General features: G+C 49.6%; 1 long non-coding RNA gene across 2 annotated transcripts in view; it reads right to left on the bottom strand.

Annotated features, from left to right (window-relative positions):
- LOC120609035 (uncharacterized) overlaps positions 1–17,888 on the bottom strand; it is a 62,766-nt gene extending 44,878 nt beyond the window's left edge. Inside the window, exons 1-3 of one of the 2 annotated variants that reach the window (XR_005654629.1) lie at positions 17,796–17,888; positions 16,306–16,420; positions 10,352–10,841 (exon numbers count right to left, since the gene is read on the bottom strand). This is a non-coding gene — a long non-coding RNA (uncharacterized LOC120609035). The remainder of the gene's footprint in view (positions 1–10,351; positions 10,842–16,305; positions 16,421–17,795) is intronic. The other variant, XR_005654628.1, reaches the window with a different exon arrangement.
- Positions 17,889–18,672: the final 784 nt, after the last annotated feature.

The raw sequence follows: 18,672 nt of genomic DNA, 5'->3' as shown, positions 1-18,672 counted from the left end.
CAAGTAAGTCCTGGCGATGTGGTGTGAGCACAGGGAATAGTCAGTAACACTGTGATAGCGTTGTGCAGTGTCAGATGGTTGCCAGACATACCACGGTGATCACTTCTTTAGGTATATAAAGAATATATATATGTTGAATAACTATAGTGTATGCCTGACACTGATACGATATTGTATATTAGCTATATTTTGATAAAAATCTTTTTAAAATTCATCAAAGTGTACATTTTACATGCAGCTTGTTGTACATACATCATACCTCAATGGAGCTCTTAAGAAATGAATATGCAGAAGGTCAGGGTGGCTGGAGCACATGGAGGGCGGGGAGGGAGAGGAGGCTGGAGGCCCAGGAGGGGCCAGCTCAGCCAGGCTTTATGAACCGCTGAGGACCAGGCCTCTATTTACACACAGTGACTTAGATTCCCAGGGCGGCCATAACCAAGCACCCCGCACTGGGAGGCTTAAACAACAGAATGTATTCTCTCACAGACGTGGAAGCTGGAAGTCCAAGACCATGGTATCAGCAGGTTTGCTGCCTTCTGGGGACTGTGAGGGAACACATGTCCCATGCCTCCCTCCTGCCTCTGGTGGGCTAGCAATCCTTGGTGTTGTTTGGCTCGTAGAAGCATCACCCCAGTCTCTGCCTTCATCTTCACATGGCCTTCTCTCTGGGTGTGTGTCTGTGTCCAAATTTCCCCTTTTGTAAGGACACCCCGTCACATTATAACAGGGGCCCACCCTACTCCAGTGTGACCTCATTCCATCCACAATGACCATATTTCTAAATTAGGACTTAAACATCTAAACTCATGGGGGCCACAATTTAACCCACAACAGGCAGTTTTAGGAATAAAGAATCACTGAGATGGGAAGAAGGCCTGAGAGGCTGGCAGGGAAGCCTGACTTAGAATTCTGCTCTATCACTTTGCCTGGAAGCCCGGCAGCCCTGACTTCTCAGAGGCTCTATTTCCTCCCCCTGTGAAACAGATTATCATCCGGGCTTCCTCTTCCCACCAAGATCATCCGAGGATCAAAGGAAAGGATCAGTGGACGTGTGCCAAGGGCAGCCCCTGTGAAGCGCTCCATCCTACCCAAGAGCTTATGAAGTTGCTCCTGAGACCAGTGCCGTATGCTCACTTGTCGTGCCCACACACAGGTGACCCAGAGAGAAGGTAAGGTCACTGTCCACACTTCCCCAGTTAGGGAGGGAGACCTGCTCACGAGCACTGCCACGTAAGTATGACAAAGAGCACGTTGGACCATAGGAGTGCAGACTTCAGAGCAGCCGCCTCTGCCTGGTGCAATCAGGGAGGGCTCCCAAGAGGAGGCATCCAACAGCACCTGAACCAGGACCCCAAAGGGAAACTGTCATGGCTCAAGCCCCAAGCCTTAGAGTAGGGTAGAGGGTAGGCAGAATAATGTCCCCCAAAGAAGTCCACACCCTACTTCCCAGAACCTATGAATATGTCACCTTACGCAGCCACAGGAGTTACAGGTATGAATAAGGTTAAAGACCTTGAGATGGGGAGACTATTCTGGGTTATCCAGATGGGCCAAATCTAATCACAAGTCCTTAAAAGCAGAAGAGGAGGCAGAGTGGGTCAGAGATGTGAGAAAGGGAGAAGAGGCAGGAGAGGTACAACGCGTGAAAGCGAGACCCACCTCAGTTGCTTTGAAGATGGAGGGCACGAGCCAGAGAATGCAGGCGGCCTCCAGAAGCCGGAAAAGGCAAGGAAACAGGTTCTCCCCTAGAGCTTCTAGAAGGAAAGTAGGCCTGCCCACACCCTGATTTTAGCTCACTGAAACGCATGTCAAACTTCTGGACCCACAGAACTGTAAGATAATAAAGGAGTGTGGTGTTAAGCCACTAGGGTTGTGGTGGTTTGTACAGCAGCACCAGAAACCTAGCATAGTGGGACTGTGCACGACAGTCCCCTGAAAGGCGCCAGGCCCAGGCAGGGCTCTAAGGCAGCAAAACAAGTGTGAGGTTTGTGTCAGAGGTGCTGACCTTGGTCCCTACCCTCCAACTAGGGGACCTTCAACAAGGCCAAAGTTCCTCACCGCATCTCCTCCAGTGAGGGAGGAGCTCACCATGACCACACTGAGGTCATGAGGTCACCAGCCTGGGGCTGGAACAGGAGCTAAGGGACCCCCTGATGGCAGCGAAGTTGGGCTATCAGAGCCAGAAGCGACCTCGCGTCACTACCCAAATCCTGGCTTTGCCGAGGAGAAACCTGAAGGAGAGAGGATGAGTATCTGTGGTCCCACAGGAAGTCAGAGGCCAGAGCCGGGATGAGAACCCAAAGTTGGGGACCTACTGTGGGTGCTGCAGCCCCAAAGGAGGGCCCACAGCTTGGCTCACAGCTTGGCTTTCTGAACGAGGTTTTCTGCTGAAGCATGGACCTCAAACCGCACAAAGACTCTGCATCCTGTGCTCTGGAGGCCTGGCTCAGAGGCACCTCACGACCCTGCTGGACGTCCCCCAGTGGGCCACCCCCATCCCAAGGAAGCCTCCTGCAGCTGCCGTACAGCACTTAGACAATCGCCAAGGCTGCCAGCCAAGCTGTCACCCAGGTCAGGTTCCAGAAGCTCATTCTGTACCAGGATGTGTTTCTACCCTCTGGCCAGGAAGGAAGAAGCAGGACCAGCCGAGGACACAGACATTGGGCCTCTAGACAAGGCCACAAGCTCTGAGGTGGGACTGGAGGGAAAGGACGAACATTCCTGAGAGCCCAGAGACCCAGCATCCTACTTAAAGGAATCTGTCAGGTCTCAGCAAACTCACTGAGCACTGAGCACTCCAAATGCGTCCACTGGCGGGTCCTCCCCACTCAGTTGCCGACAAGGACCCCCAGCCTCGGCTCTCAGCGTGTGTTCATTTGTCCTTAGAAGGCTGTAAAAACGAGGGGCAGCTGTTGGCCATTAAGGGGAGACGGCCATTACTCAGCACAGGGAGGTGGAGCTTGCGCAGACAGTCAAGGGTTATTAAAGGTAGCGTCATTTCCAGCATGAGGGGCCAAATCAAAAGGGGCAAAGGCACATGGGGGCGTGGCTGGGGAGCCATCATTCTGGCTTTTGTAAGAGGGCACTGAGGAACCCGAAGGGTGGCTCCAAGTGGCTTCTGCCTTCTTTTTCTCCCGGAGCTGGGACATCACCATGTGAAGGCCCATTAGCAACAGTCCCAGGAAAAGGCTCTTTCAAGGTCAGGGAGATGCGAGAGCAAAGGAGCAGCAGGAGCCATCACTCCAGCGTGGGGTGCTCGGGCGCTCTGCGTCAGAGAGAGGGAGGCGTCCCGTCAGGAATAAAACTGCACGGCAAGCCCCGGGACTGGCACGTTTTCTGGTTAAACAGGGACAGTATGATGGTGCAAACAGACCTTAACGCCAATGAGAACACGGGCTGGGATCCCCGAAAGCTTAGATGTCTCCTTACTGGGCCTCCCCACCCTGCCCCGCGGCTCAGCTTCCAGTTGGGGCTCATTCAGTGGAAGGCCCCAGCAAGAGGCTGGGGTGTGGGAGGATAGGGAAGGGCTAACTGAGTCAGCCACAGGTGAGCAGGGCCTAGTTCCTTGCCCTCTGGCCAATGGCTTATCTGCTCCAGTTCCAGGCTCTGGTACCACTCCCTGTCCTTGACCCTTCCCGCAGGGGTTGTAAGCACCCCATTCCAGAGGGATTTCTTTCATCCACACCCTCCCCTTTGTGAGTAGTCCCTGAGCCCTCTCTCCTCAGGGACCCCACTTAGGTGTCCCCTCTACTCCCTGCCAGGACCTAAATGATTTCCCCGTGTTCTCCAGAAATTCTCCTGGGCTCCAGCCTCCTTCCCTGAGCCACTACAAGCACAGTCGTGCTCTGGATGCTGGTCTGCTTTACCAAGCCAGTTGTAGACCTCCAGGGCAGGCGCTACAGTGTGCACACCACTCACATCCACTTGTAGCCTGCTAAGCAGTTGTCTGGCTAAGCTGGTCACGCCTTCAGCCAAACCCCCTTATGCCTTCCAGGTTCGTGGAACCTAAGCACAGTGGTCAAGATGACAAGTGGGCCTGGGAGAGAGAATCCAAGCATGAATGACAGAGGCAAGGCCAAAGGGTGGCATCCCCAAGTCCTCCTCCCCACCGTCTAACCCTTTCTTGTCCTCTTTAGCCAACAGCCTTCATGGAGGCAAGAGGCACAGTTCTTCACAAGCTCAGGATTCTTGCTTCCCAGAAGAAAACACATCCAGCCAGCAAACGTCTGTTGAAAGGTTATCTGGGCCGCACTGAAATCAGGCGTCAGAGCCGGAAACAAGTAGGACCTAGACCACAGCTAGACTTCTGGCCTCAACCGTCCAAGCCTCCACGCACCCATCACCACGAACACGAGAGGGTATCAGAGTCGGCCTGACCTGGTCACGTCTTGGCTTTACTACTTCGTAAGTGTGGGTTTCCCCAAACCAGACCGTGATGCACGGATTGGGTGCAAGTAGTTTGTCTGGGACGTGATCCCAGGAAGTGGAGAGGTGTGGCAGCGAAGGGAGGAAAACCAAGAACAGGTGCGTTCATGAGCATCGACCACCCTGGGTGGCTGGGACTTAATCCACAGCAAGTCCCCGGGACACCGGGCAGAGCTCCCTGCAGTGGTCCCAGGGAGGGCGTGGGAGCTGAGCACTTATCTACCAACCCTCCTTCCCCTGCTGGCTGGGGACTTGGGGAATGCTCTGGGGTGTCACTCCCTGGCACACGCCCTGGCCAAAGAACACGCTCAGGAAGAGGGGTGGAGAGTCACCCATGCTCAGGACCTGTCTGCAGGGGTGGGCTGCAGAGCACACCCTCAGCCACGGGCTCTGCCTCACTGAGCCTCATGGGGCACTGGGCACGACAAGACTGCTGGGCAGGCTGAGCAGCAGAGAGCGGCAGGTGCTCTCTCGACACGGTGCCTGGCACTCGGAGACGGCTCTGTACAGACAGCCTCGTCGCTCTAGAACGACAGCGGTGCCGTGTGCACAATGTGCCAGAGGGCTCGGGGTCCCACAGAGCGATTCTGACTTAGAGCCCAGGAGACTCCCAGAGGAGGAGGTAGTTAAAGAGTGGGTAGTATTAGATCAGCAGGTAAAGCATCCGATTCGAAAACCCAACACTTCTTTCATGGAATCGCTGACATTTTACCTCTGGAGGGGACCTCAAAGGGAACCCAGAGATCAGTCCTTTCTGAGGAATCTCGCCAGGGCCCAGGGAGGTGAGGGACTCCTGGTGTGAGGCTCATGAAGCTTTGCCTCCTCTAAATCACCCGCCTCCTGCAGATGGCCACCATGGTCTGGGCACCATTAGGACACATGCCAGTTCTTGAAGAACCAGCTGCCTGGGGCTGCCATCCAATTCTCTCAACATGCAAGAGCCTCACAAAAATACCCACATGCAACTGTGATGAAGCCAAGTGTCAAAACCCAGGAGAGGAAATGTCATATCAATCCCAGGCTCGTGGTCCCTGAAATCTGCCACCTGAGTCTCATTCTTTTGATTTAAATCCCTTTCATTCTGTAAACATTTACTGAGGCTTTTAGGAGCCAGGCATTGAGGACCTGAGTCCAAGAGGGGAGACGAACCCAAGTCAGTGATAATTCCATAGAGGTATGACGGAGAAGAGTTCAGTGCTCTGGGACTGCAGATAAAGGAGCAATTAGGTGTGCCTAGGGGATAGAAGAGTTGGGCATTAAAGGATGCTTAGGAGTTTGCCGGGCAAAAGAAAATAAGTTTGGGGATGGACACTCCAGGTGGAAAAACAGCATGAACACAGGTGGGAGGCATGAAACGCTCATGCTCAGGTGGAGAATAGTTAGGGCAAGGCTAAAGCGGGCGGAGAGAGCATCTGTACGTGTCGCCATGGCAGCTCCAGTTGTCTGCAGCCAGCATCTGTCCTGATTGGTCAGTGCCTGTGCTTGTGCCAGTTGTTGAATAATTTGACTATCACACCTATTTGGACAAGGGCCGGAGCAGCAAACTGTCAGAGGATTGGTAGGATCAGGTTGGTTTTTACAGAAACATCCCGCTTTGAGCATAGGCAAGACAGGCCTGAGGCCACGGAGAGATGCGGGCAAGAGCCAGTCCTCAGCTCATAAGGCCTGTCCGCTTTACCTCTACCTGCTGGGATGTCTGGAGATTCCACACACAGCTATAATAAAAACCCAAGTCCCACACTGCTCAGTGAATTAGAATCTCAGAACTTGAACTCTGGAAGGTCCCTCAGAGATCACCCAGTTCACATCCCTTGTTTCACAGATGAGTTACCAGAGATAAAATTAAAACTAATAACCCATTCAATCATTCGGCCAACACTGGGGTGCCCCTCTGTGCCAGGCTCTGCACTAGGCTTTAAGGACAGAACAGAGAATAAAGCAGCCATGGCTGTGGCCCCTGTGGCATTCACATACCAGTAGAGAAAACAAAATAATTCAGAACGTGGGAGGTTTTTACGAGGGAAATGAACACAGCCGTGTGATGCAGGGGTTGGCAATCTATGGCCCACGGGCCAAATCCCGCCCTTAGACTCTTTCTGGATACCAGCAAGCTAAGAACCATTTTACATTTGTAAAGGGTTGTAAAAAAATAAATAAATAAAAGCAAAAGAATACACAGCAGAGACCTGACAGCCCCCATAGCCCAAGACGTTTGCTATCTGGCCCTGTATAGACAAAGTTTGCCAACACCCACAGTGTTAGTGGGAGCGGGGCTCTCTACACTGGCAAGGTCTGCCTTCCTGCCTTGTAATACGGCCTCTTTCTGATCCCCAGAAGTTTTGACTGAAATGGTTCGTCAAAAGTTCACCAGAGTTGGCAACCTGCCTGTAGCCAAGAGTCCGGATTTCCGGACACCTCCTTCCCCACCTGCTGTCTGGAGTCTTACGCCCCCTCCCCAGAGATCAGACAGGAGCCACTCAGACAGCAGATTCTCCCATGGACCCTTGACCCCTTTGCTCACCTCCAACTGCTGCCTGAACTATCTAGTCAAAAATAGAAGCACATGATGTCAACTGTCATTGAAAACTTTTAAAAAAAAAAAATTTTTTTTAAATAGAACCACATGAATCCCTATTTCAAGACATCTCCGTGGAGATCCAATACCCAGAAGCTTTGACTTCTTTTATTTCAGTCAAATGCATTTCTCAGCGAATGGCTCGGGGTTCAACTTTACAGATCTTGGCATTTATGTCCAAAATAAAATTAAATGTATAACTCCAGCCTTCAGGGAAAGGAAGTCCCAGGACATATTCCGGAAGCAACTGTGAATGGAAACCCACACGAAGAAGGATGGCATAAATCCCTGAGCTCGTCACTCTGCAGCACCAGTGGTACATTCCACCGCATTTCTGTGCAGAATGGGAACCAATTTGTCAATTAAAAAACATCTGTCCCATCAGTGCTCAACACAGAGCCCTTCCTCTCACACAGCCCGTCACCCTGCTGGTTTCCAAAAGATCATTTTGTTCACAGTAAAGTCTGTGCCTCGTGGAAAATATATTACACCTGAACAGTTAACTTCGCAATTGTCAACGAGCCACTTACTAAAGTTGAAGTAACTCTCATGTCCATACAAAGTGATACCATAGATCCTTACTATGTGATAGGGAAGACATCGATGAAAGACAATGGACTGAACACAGCCACCTGTGATCCCTCGTTGAATCCCATTAAAAAGCATAGTAAAGGAATATTTTAAAGGAATAAATTCATAAGAACAAAACGAATGAAAAACAGCAAGAACAAAATTTCAGAAGCTGGAAAGTTGTAATGGATAAGTTGTAACTGATGGAGTAGAACCCAGAAAGCTGAGTGGAGAAAGCTGAGATTCAACCTGATTACACTAAGGGATCTGCCACCAGGGACCAGTAGCACCAGTGCCCTGGCAGTCGGACCGAAGTGGGTTCGCAACATGATGATTCTCTGAAGGTCTACCTAAGTTGTATTTAGACTCTGCTTACCTCCCACGCCCCACAGATGGCCGGATGCCCCTTCTGCCCCAGCAAAGACTGGAAGCTGAGTCTCTGGATCTCTGCACTGGGGGACACCAAGGAACTATGAGGAGGGAGGACTGAAAACAGGAAATTAAATCAAAGCTTACGTTTTAGACATGGAGACCCATAGTCCTCTTCCCCCACTCAGATCTCAGAATGCTGGCAAAGAAGCAGGAGATTGGAAAATTCTTCACGGGGGCGTTTGACCAAGTCAAAAGAGCTCCGGGTGCCAACATATTTGTTTTGTCCTCTAAGGACAAATGATAGACAAGTAAAAATGGTTTCCCGGCTTTTCTTTCAGGAATACTTGATCTAGAATTGACTTCTGTCAGAGGAAACACACTCTCCTGCTTTATTTCCCACCATTTCTATTTTAGACGGGGGAAATAGTATGCTACGTTTCACATGCATGACTACAAGTTCACAGATTCTACTCGTGTTGCTGTTGTTTCTCTGGACAGCTGAACTAGATTGCCCTACAGAGGGCTCTGAACTTTACCTGCAGTTAGAATCACTTGGGAAGCTTAGAAAACATACCAACCCCAGAGCCCCACCTCCCAGAGCTCCTGATGTAATTAATCGGGAAGGGGTCAGGCATGCTAGTTGTAAGAGCTCCCCGGGTGATTCTAATATGCAGCAAAAGCTGAAAAATCACTGAAATGAAAAACACTGAAAACGTGAAGCCTGCAGTTGACAAGCCCATTCATTCAATCAGAGCAGCCAATTTAGTATCTATTTTTAAATATGACTACACAGGCCAGAGTCACCAGATATCTGAGGAAAACTTCTAACAGGAAAGATAGACCAAAATAATCAAGTATATAAAGGAAGTGGGAGGAAACAGACTCTGCAGGAAGAGAAAATCTTTGGGAGAAGGGGAGATTCATTAATTTCTCAGATCTTAGATTATCAAAGAAATTAGCCAGAATAGTAAATCCACGAAATTAGAACAAAATTGTATTTAAAAAAGAAACGCCCAGAACCAATTATAATTTTATGATAGCAGAAACAAAAACCTCAGTAAAGGTTTGGAAGTTAAAGACGAGGGCATCTCCCAACAGTAGAGCAAATGCGAAGAAAGAAAAATCGAAAGTTAGGGATGGCTTCAAGGGTCCAACATCAAAATAATAGGCATCCCAGAAAGAGAGCAGAGAAAACAGAGGGGAGAAAAACATCGAAGAAATAATTCAAGACGAAGGCCCTGCATTTCCCGATCGAAAGGCTTTCCAGGTAACAAAAAGTAGATGAAAACAAACCTACACGAAAGCATGTGACGATTAAATTTCAGAGAGAAGATTCTACAAGCTTCGATAGAGGAGAGGAAAAAATGTCTACGTACAAAGGATCAAAAATTATGATGGTATTGAGTTTCTCTCTATTAGATGCTAGAAGACAGTGAACAGCTCAAAATTCTGCAGGAATAGTATTTTCAACCTAGAACCCTATCACCTCGCTAAACTGTCAATTAACTGTAAGAATAGAATTGACATTTTCAGACTTCAAAGAATCAAAAATTTTCCCTCACGTACCCTTCTTCGCAACGTTACTGGAGGAGATACACCACCCAAATGAGAAAGAGGAAGACATGGGATCCCATCACAGGAGAGGGACGAAGAAAAATCTGGAAAGATGTTGAAGGGAGATCCGAGGACCACCATCATGCAGCAGGTCTAGAGAGCAACTAGGCTGTGACTAAATATCTTAAGGCTGCAAAGTATACAGAAAGATGAACTTAGATCTTTCCCAGTCTCCCCTGCAGCTAGGGGGTGAACATGTGCCCTCAGCCCCAGGTGTCAATGAAAAACACCTGCTTTTCAGGGGAATGTACAAGGGACAGCAGCAGTGGAAGATTGACATCTCTGCCATCCAGCCCTATGGCCTAAGCACTGTCCCTGGCTGTGATGTCTCCAAGCCTGACCCTCCTTCTGCCTGGAGATACTGGAGCTAGGCAACATCCTGTAATGAATTCCTCTTCTAGCTAGAGTATGTTCTGGTTTTGGGTTTTTTTTGTTTTTTTTTTGGTAACTAAGCATGTGATAGACTGTGACCAAATATCTAGAGCTGAATTCATAAGTATACGGAAAATTAAGCAAACAAAAGAGGCCATTATTAATTCTAAGGAAAACAACACACAAAAAATGTGTAAGAACAGAATGTAATGATGGTACACGACATGAATTAGCTGAGAACAATATTTGTTTGACCTTAATGTAAACATTGAAACCTCACATAAAGCTATAAATACATCAAGAGAAGGGATAGGGCACATGTGTGTGTCAGGGTAGGAGGTGTAATTAGTTTTCTATTGCTGTTGTAACAAATTACCACCGACACAGTAGCTTAAAACAATACAAACTTATTTTTCTTACCATTCTGAAGGTCGGAAATGGGTCTCACAGGGCTAAAGTCGAGGTGCACGCAGGGCTGCATTCCTTGTGGATGCTCTAGGAGAGAATCCATTGCCTCGCTCATTTCAGATGTTGGCAGAAGGGTAAGGACAAAGTCCCATTCCCTCGCTGGCTGTCAGCAGAAGGCTGTTCCTGCTCCTGGAGGCTGCATATTCCTTGACTCAGTCCCCTTCCTCCATCCACAAAGCCAGCAACAGAGGCCTCTTCTTTGTCACGTCTCTTACTCACTCAGCTGTTGAGACGAGCCCACCCAAATATTCCATAATAATCTCCCTGTTTTAAGGTTCTTAATTCGAATCACATCTGCAAAGTCCATTTTTCCACATAAGGTAACATATTCACAAGTTAGGGGAATTAGGGCATGGACATCTGGGGAGGGGTGGAGGATATTATTTTGCAGACCAGGGCAGGGGAGAAATTCCCAGCTTCCAGAGTAGGAAGTCATCAGTGTCTGAAATGGAAAAATAAAGAAAGAGCAGTATAAACATTGGAATATGGAAAGAGAAACCAGAAGACAGTTCTAGAAAAGCAGAAAAATCGTTGCCACAGAGCAGCCGGGTGGGGGTGGGGATAGGGTTTTGTAGTTTTTACATTATAAGCCTCAGAGCACTGCTTCAACTTTTAAAACTATTTACCTTTTCAAACCACAGTCACACGCCACATAACGATGTGGCGTCGATGACAGACCGCCCGTACGTGGGGTGGTCCCATAAGATTATAATGGAGCTGAAAAATTCCTATCACCCAGTGATGGCGTCGCCGACGTCACACGCTGCCAACGTCACGCACAGCCGACGTCACACGCGGCCGACAGCCTGGAGCGGTGGAGCACGATGCATTCGTTACTCACGTGTTTGTGTTGCTGCAGTTGTATAAAGTATAGCACGTACAATTATGTAAAGTACATAATACCCGAGAATGGTAAAAGCGACTGTTACTGGTTTATGCATGTACGATACCATGCTCTTTCGACCTACAAAGGTTTGCTGTAAAACAGGACACCGTGTCACCGGCAGCAGCCTCACACATCAGTTTCCCACGTCTCCTGATTACATCATTTTCTCCTTGCTTGATTTACTCTCAAAAACGAGCTTGGCAAATTCAATAGTCTTATAACTTGTTTTATAAATTGAGTGTCGCCTAAATGTACAGAGTTTATAAAGTCTACAGTAGTCTACAATCATGTCCTAGGCCTTCACATTCACTCACCCTCAGTCACTCAACTCACCCAGAGCGACTTCTAGTCGTGCAAGCTCCATTCATGGTAAGTGCCCTATACAGGTGTGCCATTTTTTAATCTTTTATGCCATATTTATTGTACCTTTTCTATGTTTAGATGTGTTTAAATACACAAATACCACTGTGTTATAGTTGCCTACGGTATGCAGTACAGTAACATGCCGTATAGGTTTGTACCTAGGAACACGAGGCTACACCACACAGCCTAGGTGTGTGGTGGGCTATACCACCTAGGTTTGTGTAAGTGCACCCTATACTATTCGCACAAGGAAATTGCTTAACGATGCACTTCTCGGAACGTATCCCCGAGCAGCATGTGACTGTATGTGTATGTACTACCTCCTGCACAGGAAACATTCCTGTGTTCTGTCTACTCTCAAGACTCTACTCAAAGAAGACCTCGCTTCAGGCATTTCTGACCACCATGCACGGGGTGTTTCACCACACCACCAAGCAATGCTCCAACACCAGCTTGGTGTCCTACAGTTTAATTCAAGTCTGACACTATCGACCTGGAGTTAGCAACAGATCCCACAGGTTAAGGGCTAAATACCATGGACTGCTCCCCACACTTCAGATGCCAGTTGCAAGCCAGTTGCTTCTGACCGAACAGCCAAAAATTGGAGATTCCCATAGAGCAGCTCAAAACTCAACAAAAGTTTACTTCCAAGATTACAGTTTATTACGAAAGATACTCAAGGATATGAATGAACAGCCAGATAAATGACACGGGGCAAGGTCCAGAAGGTTCCCTAGTACAGGAACTTCTGTCTCTGTGGAATTTGGGGTGTGCCACAGATGTCTTCTCAATCACTAGCCCGACGCTCTGAGAATCCTCTCCTTTTGGGGTTTTACGGCGGCTTCATTACATAAGCATGATTGATTATATCATTGGCCACTGAAGATCGATTCAACCTCCAGCCCCTCTTCCCTCCCCCAAGTTGGGGGTGGAACTGAAAGTTCCAACCCTCTCATCACTTGTTTGGTTTCCATGGCAACCAGCCCCAGCGTTAGGGGCTTTCCAAAAAGCAGCCATCCACATAAACTCAGGTGCGGTTGAAAGGGGCTTGTTATAAATAATAAAAGACACCTTTACCCTCTTACTCCTTAGGGAAATTCCAAGGGTTTAAGGAGGTGTGAGGAACAGGAGGAAGCCCAGATATGTATTTCTCATCATCAATCACAGTTCACACCTCCCCAGCCCCACCTGATGGCCACAGGATCTTGGTGGCTCCTGAATTCTCCCAATTGCGCCCTAGCCTTCTTCTGCTGGCCTTTTCTCTCGGGTTCTCCTTAGCTATCCCTGACCCCTCTCCCAGCCAGTGACCCCACTCTGTGCTCCCATAGCACCTCATACGTCCCCTATTACAACCGTCTGCCACGACCCCAAACTGAAATTGCACCAGTCCAACTGCTGGCAAAAGCTTATAGGTAGAATGAAAACAAGTAGAAAGGAGCCAGCCAGAGGTAGAGAGGGCAAGCACCAATGACACAGTGAGTCATCAGCTGGACATTGTCACCTAAGAAATGTCCAAACCTGTAGAGGATCTTATAAGAGTTTATTTGAGCCAAACTGACAATAGTTGCCAAGGAGCAAGATCTAAAATGCTCTGGAGAATGACCGTCTGCAGCTTCTTTTATGCATGTGGAATTAAGGGCGGAATATATAAGAGTCCATGAAGGCAGAAGAAAGCAAGGTGGGGACCGAATTACAGGATCCTTGACCAGGTCGTGTGCTCCCTCGAGGGTGGTTATACCTTCCAGGGGTCTGGAAAAGAGGATTATTTCTGGCATTTAAAAGGTGTGTTAACTTAGCCGCACAAGAACAATGGGCAGGGCTGAGCTTAAAAACCTTTTCCTAAAGAAGTTATAGGCCTGGGGCGCGACTACCTTCCGTGACCTGCCCAGGTAGGGATTTATGTCCAGGTCACCCTGTGAGGTTACTTTCAGTTAGATTTATTACAGCCCCCCTTTTATGTCCACAATGTTCTTTCCAGAGGACTTGAAGCTGAGGGGATATGAATCCTGGAGCTGCTGCAGCCATCTTGTGACTCTGAGGTGAGGGCTTAAAATAGGAGCCAGGATAAAGGACAATAGGAAAAAGGAGAGGCATGCCATGTCCCGTTGACATCACTAGCTACCGCTGTTCCCCTACAGCGGCTATGGCCTCTGGGATTTCTGGTCCTAATAACAACTATTACCCCGGGGCAGTGGCTCTCAGCCCTGGCTGCCCATTAGAATCACCTGGGACACCTGGAAAAAACAACACAACACAACACCCAGGCCTGGCACCCCCCCCAGAGATTCTGAGTCACTTGGACTGGGGTGGATCAGCCCTCCTGGAAGGATGGGGAGGAGAGGAGGAAAAGGACAGAAAGAGAAAAATAGCGTTTTGGCCAGATCTTCTCATTTTGATAAGGATGATCTGATAAAGCTCGCCCCCATGCTGGTCATGCAAAACAAACGCCAGATGAATTTCCTTTCCCCTCTCCTCCCCATTCTCCTGAGAAAATAGGAACTCCTTGACATTTTGGTGGAAAGCAGTAGCAGAGACTGTAACAGGAAAGACCATTCTAGAAAGCAAACATAGGGCACCTTTGGCTTTGGGGAGGAGGAGGAGCATTCGTCCATTCACGGAGTCGGCAGAGCGCCTGGAAAGGAGAGATGCTGAACCAGCAAGGAGCCCACAGCCTCCAGGAGGAGGTCAGTGAGTGGATGGAAAGCGCCCGCCCGCAAGGCAGGAAGACGCGCCTGAGACCCGTGGGCCCCACGGCGGACTGGCAGGAGGAATCAGCCAGGAGGAAAGGGGGTGGAAATGGCTTGCTGGGTGGGAAGACCAGCTCACCCGAACATCTGGAGACGAGCATGGCACTGCTGCGGTGAGCTGGGAGAGGCCAGGATGCCAGGACAAGGAGGCCTGAGTGCCAGGCCCTGGAAGGACGCAGGCACTGCTCAGCGGAGTCTGGACTTGGCCCGCACCGGCTGGGCTACGGGGGGTCTGAGAAACCCCCGACAGGTGGCAGACAGAGACTGCGCCATCCACAAGTCCCAGCTGACATCCTGAATGCATTTAAAACTGTTTTGGATCAAGCCCCTGGGCAGCCTCACTGCCCATCACCTGCACACACTGACCAGCCGGGAACTGGAAGGTGTGAAGAAACTAAAGATTTCCTTCGGGCTTAACAAAGGGCTTCTTAAAACACCCCTGACTCTTGCCATCAGTTTCCAAATACCCCCTGGGGCAAAAGGAAAGAAGCACCCCATGTCTGGCCAGGCAGGTGCCTGGGAGGTTTGTAACTCACAGAGGAGCCCTATGACCTCCCCCTGGCTCCGAAGGCGGCTGCAAACCCCTCAAACGGGGAAGGAGGGGCAGGTGGGGGTGCAGTACATGAAGGTCTCATTTCCAGCTGTTTGGAGGAACCCCATTCACTGCCTAAGGGGAAGCCTGAGGGGCAGCCCTTGCCCAGGCTTGCCCTGGCTTGGGGGTGACCATTCCTGGGTCCTCTCTCGCAGGTTCTTTTCAAGCACCTGACTCCTCTGTGCAGGCAGGAAATGCTCCCCGAACTAAATCACTGAGCCAATGAGGGAGGAAGTCACAGAGGAATAAGAGCGAGTGATACAAACGAAAGGCATTACTATTATTTTTATTATTGAGAACTGATAACATTTATGCTCTAAACAACCCTACAGGTAGATAATATTCTCATGAACTTCATCTTACAGTTAAGGAAACTAAGGCCCAAAGAGGTAAACCCACTTGCCCAGGGTCACACAGCTCATCGGTGGCATTGGTTAGAATGAGAATCCTGGTCCCCTGGTCCTGAGTCCACAGCTATGGCTGCTTTTGCTCTTATTCAGCCACCCCTGTGGCCCAGAGTCACAAATCCCCAGCTCTCTGGGCTCCAACAGGCCAGCATCTTTGCATGGTTTAGATTCTGGTGGTAAGATGGGGAGTCAGCACATGTCGCCCCATCCCAACCCACCTCCAAGGGACCTAAAGTAGGTCACCCTCCTGGCCACAAACCAACTGCATTTTTAGCCACCATCTTACGTGAAGTGTAAGGGTCTCTGGCCTTGCAAAGAAAACCAGACTTTCCAGGACTGGGCGTCAGGCAGATGCAGTGGTGACATGGATGATGGCTGAGAAGTTTCAGAGGGGACGACCACGAAGGCTCAGAGGTGGTTCTTTCCATCTGCACCAGTGACTCGAGGCTTTGCAGGGAGGATAATGGGGCTGAAACTGCTCAGTTCCCTCCTGGCTTTGAATTATGGGGCTGGGGCCAAATGCGCAAGGGAGTAGGAGGTATGACCCTCCCCTCAGGGGGCGCGAGTACTAAGTGAACTAATACAGTGAAGAACTCGGGACAGAAGCCACCCTGTAAGTGCCACATAGGCCACTTCTGACACCTGCAGGCTGGCTCCCTCACCTCCTCTAAGTCTTTCTACAAATGTCACCTTAATGACACCTCTGACCATCTGCTCCAAACTCTCCCCTCCCTCACACTCTCCAACCCCCTCTTCTGCTTTATTTCTCTCCTGAGCACTTTTCTCCATCTAAATACTATCAGATTATCTTGTCAGCAAGATCACACCCAGCTCGCCTCCCTGATAGTCCTCATGCCTCTGACAAGGCCACTCCAAGCCCCAGACCCTTTAGGCCACTTTACATCCCTTACCTGATGAGCTCCAAATCAGGGCTTCTCACACTTGAACATGCAGAGTGATCACCGGGGGAGCTTGTTAAATGCAGAGATGAAAAGAGCTGGGCTGGCTGGGCCGGAAAACCAGCATCTGGAATGAGGTCCCAGGTGATGCTGATGATTCCAGCCCAGACCAGAATTCACGCTCTAGAATGTAGCTTAAAGTTAATGTTCTTTCTCTTTCTCCCTCTCCCTGCTCCTTTTCTCTCTAGCTCTCCCTCTCGCTTTCTTCTCTCCCCCTACCTACCTCCTTCCCTGTCCCCCTCCCTCCCTGCTCACTCTCTCTCCATTCCCGTCTCTCTCCCTCTTTCTCTTCCTTACCCTCTCTCTTGCCATCTCTCTCCTTCATCCCATCTTTCTTGATGTGCAGACCTAACTCTTCTCACGCTGCCTTTCCGTTTCTTCCCTGCCTTCCCATTTGCTACCCCAGAAATTCATAAGCACCTTCAAGCTGGCCTTAAAACTCCTAATTCGGGGGAGGGGGGGCGGGTTCCAGAGAAAGTGCCTGGCTCCCTATTTGCAGAGGAAAAAACAACATTAAACCAGGAGACCCTTGAACTTAGCTCTTCAGAGCTGGGCTCATCGCATTCCCTTCTTAATAACCACATAATGACTCCTATTAACAGCCCATCCAAGGCAATTAGTCCTGAAGGAACAAAGGCTCCTACAAGCTATTTTTCTCACCCTCTGTAGCAAACCCTCTCCTTCCACACCTGCATCCTGATCACTCCCCAGTTCTGAAGGCAAAACTGAGAAATTTGTCTTCCTCCTCCTGGCCTTCCTCCAGCTTCTCAGCTGACAGCTCCTCCCCAATCTAGTCCCACGAGAAGGGCGAGGAACCTGGGGAAACATCACAGTCCTCTCTTCCATTTCACTTAGTGGGGGCATTTGATGGGGGCACAGGAATCACTAAGAATAGATACGCTCTGTCCTGCGAAATACTTCTAAGTGCCTGCATTTATGAGCATATTTATGCTGTGTGGGTTGTAAGGGAGGAAAATGGAAATTACCTCCTTGACCATCACTGTCAAACAGAACCCAGATGGCCATAAAAACAATTAGGTGGGTCCGGATCAATAACGAGAGCCTATGTCGAGTTTTACGCAGTGCGCGCCCGCCCCTACTCTGAGCACTTTACTTGTATTATCTCTTTAATGTCGTGACAAACCCTATGACAATTATCCCCATTTCCCAGCTAAAGAAACTAAATCTTAGGTGTTTTTACCTATTTTTGCCCCAAACTGGATTTCATTCCCCAGCAACCAATCTTTAAGCAAAATTTAGGGTTCTGTTTTTTGTTTTTTGTTTTTGTTTTTTTAAGTATAGACCATGAAAAGTAAAACAAAAGCCTCTAGAAAGGAATTAGGAAACTATTCATGATCTCGGGGTAGGCAAAGATTTCGCAAACAGGACATAGAAAGTGTAAGCTCCCCCGGGGTTGAGAACAAGCAATGGGTGGTATTTACCATTCGCTCCTGTGCCGACTGCATCTTGGTGCATAAGTAGGAGGGCGGCACACCAGACCTGGCTCCGCATATAATGTCCTGCTTCGCGCTGTGGAGAAGAGGTTACGAACTCAGGAAAGGGGGAACACATCCGCGTGTCATTCATTCCCAACCAAGGCCGGACGATCTGCAGTGATGGACAGCAGGGGGCGCTCTGCAGACAGCGCGTCCAGGCCCTGGGGCAGCAGCTCTGGCTGGGAGTAAACCAGGCCGTTTGTTTCCACGGCTGCCCCATCCCAGCTTGTCTCTGGCAGCGGGGTGACAAAGGATCAGAACTCCCGGGAGAGGTCAGTACTAGGGGAAAAGGCTGAGGGGCCGGCTCACTTTATTCTCACACTGGCCTGCTGGGGAGCCCTACCCGCCCCGCCCCCCAGTATTGATAACGCGACTGAGATTTGGCAAAAGTAAAACCACCTGCCTGAGGCCTCTCCGCAAGTGAACAGCAAAGCCCAGCTCCCAAGCCTGGTACCAGGAGGCCCCTCTTGGCCCCTCCTGCCCGGTCACTGCACTGTCACCTTCTCCAAGGCAATTCGTTTGATTCCAGCTGCCAAGACACTCTTTGAGAGCATTATTACATTGTTTATAGAAGCGGGGGCAAATATATGGACCTAGGTGCAGCGCAGTGGACAGGAATATGCCGCCCCAAAATATGCCACTTTGGCACCTCTTGGCATAAAACTTTGAGCTGAAGGCAGTCGAGCCGCAAACACAGAGCTGTCCCCCATCTGCCTAAAAGCAGGACATAAACTTCCCTTTGTAAAGGTGTCCCCTTTCTCCACGCCCATACCAGGAGAATGACCCTTATCACAGGTAACAGAGAGTCAACAGTGAGGTGGTT

The sequence above is a fragment of the Pteropus medius genome, unplaced genomic scaffold (genome assembly GCF_902729225.1).
Source record: "Pteropus medius unplaced genomic scaffold, Ma_sr-lr_union100, whole genome shotgun sequence".
Lineage (NCBI taxonomy): Eukaryota > Metazoa > Chordata > Mammalia > Chiroptera > Pteropodidae > Pteropus > Pteropus medius.
The sequence above is the reverse complement of the archived record's forward strand: the minus strand, read 5'-3'. Positions and strand labels throughout refer to the sequence as shown.